Here is a 2,295-nt window from a genome sequence, read left to right on the forward strand (position 1 = left end):
TAGAAGAAGGCAGACGTTAAAAAATAAGATTAGTACAAAATAGGAATTACTGAGGTAAACACATCAACAAATGCTGTAGACAAAGGAAAGAGTAGACTAGTGTAGAGTGCATTTAGGAATGCTGGAGAGGGAGCAGATTGCAATTTTCAACAGAGTGATCAGGATAACCCCTACTGGAAATACAGCATTTGAACTAAGACTTAAAAAAGTTAGAGAGGTAGACACAAAAGTGACTGAGTGAAGAAGAATCCAGTTGAAGAAAACAGTACGGATTCCTGCGAGGCTGGAGTATTCCTGATATGTTAAAAGGAAGGACAACAATGATGCTCTTTTGTATAAAGCAGAGTGGTCGAGGGAGGGTAGTATAATATGAGGTTGGAAAGTAACTGAGACCATTACAGGCCATTATTAGAAATTGTCTTTTATACTGAGTTAAAATATTGCTATGTTTTGAGCAAAGGAGGGAGGTAGATAGACTTCCATTTGAAAAAGATCACTGTAGCTGCTGTGCTTCAAAGAAAGTAAGAAGGGAAGGGCAAAAACAGAAGGAGCTGTAGAAAGACTATTTCAATAATCCAGGCAAGTAAGGATAAAGACAATGGCTCAGAGAAGGATAGGTAGCAATAGAGGTGATGACACATTGTTACATTCTACATATAGTATTTTTTAGGTCAGAGTCAGCAGAATTTCCTAATGGACTGGACATGAGGTGTGAGAGGAAAAGAGGCATTAAGGAGAACTTCATTCTTTTGGCCTATAATCTGAAAGAATGAAGATACTGTCAAATGAGATGATGATTGTTAACAGAGGAGAAAGTTTGGTCAGGAAGATCAGGAGCTCATTTCAACATGAGATGATTTGAATTATCTTCTAAATATCCAATTGGAGATATCTTGAAAGTAGTTGGATTTATGAGGTCAGGGCATGGGATGAAGTATGAGCTGGAAAAAATGGGTGTAATCACTGGCCTATAGATGGCATTTCATATTATGATAATGAATTAGTTCATCAAGAAAGTGAGTGGAGCTTGAGAATAGATGAGCACCTGGGACTAAACCCCAGAGCACTTCATTTTTAAGAGGTTGAGGACAATAGCAGGAATTCGCAAAAGGTCTAAGACAAAGTTGAGTAAAAATAAAATCCAGGAGACCATGGTGTCATTAAATTTTAATGTTGGGTATATTTTGCATGGCACATTACCCTTAAACTTTTGATCACATTTCATCCCTTTGTAATTTTTATCCTGTATACTACCATATTTAAATACAGTTTTTAAGTATTTCTAGTATTGAAGTAGTAAAATTTTTGTTTTATCCTCAAAAATTTAACTAAATTTGTTGAAGTGATGTTCAGTAAATATGCATGTGAAATCTGCCATGAAAGTCAAATGATACTTACAATACTATTTTTTGCTAAATCATATATTAAAGTCCTAGTTTAGAACACTTGTAATTGTAAAAACACATTTCATATAAGGTCATGAAAACTAAAGCAAACACAGTCAAATATTAACATATAATACATTCTCATAAAAGTATATATTTTATGTGTTTCTTCATGTAAAAAAAGACCTCTTTGAAAGTATAGAATAAAAAAGTCATCATGGTCACAAATAAAATAGACATGAGAAAATATAATTCATGAAACAAAATGAATTGCCAGAGAAATTATTTGCTGAAACACATCTAATAAAGGACTATTATCCAAAATCACAAAGAACTTTTAAAGCTCAAGAGTAAGGAAACAAACAACCCTATTAAAAAATGAGCAAAACACCTGAAGAGGTACCTCATCAAGGAAGATATACAGATGTCATATAAGAATTCAAAAAATGTTCAACATCATGTCATTAGGGTATTGAAAATTAAAACAATGAGATACCACTACACACCTATTAGAATGACTAAAATCTAAATCACTGACAACACCAATTGCTGGTCAGGATGGGGAGCAACAGGAAGTCTTATTCATTGCTGGTAGGAATGCAAAATGGTACAGTCACTTTGGAAGACAGTTTGGCAGTTTCTACAAAACTTACCATAAGATCTAGCAATTGCGCTCCTTGTTTTTTACTCAAAGGATTTGAAAACTTATGTCCCCACAAAATCCTATACGTTGTTGTTTATAGCAGTTTTATTAATAATTACCCAAACTTGGAAACAACCAAAATGTGCTTCAATACGTGAAATAGATAAATATGTAAACAGTGGTACATTAGACAATGGAATATTGTTCAGTATTAATAAGAAATGAGCTATCAAAACAAGAAGACATGGAGGAATCTAAAGTGCATAT

This window comes from Neophocaena asiaeorientalis, unplaced genomic scaffold (genome assembly GCF_003031525.2).
Source record: "Neophocaena asiaeorientalis asiaeorientalis breed wild unplaced genomic scaffold, Neophocaena_asiaeorientalis_V1.1 scaffold464, whole genome shotgun sequence".
Taxonomy (NCBI): domain Eukaryota; kingdom Metazoa; phylum Chordata; class Mammalia; order Artiodactyla; family Phocoenidae; genus Neophocaena; species Neophocaena asiaeorientalis.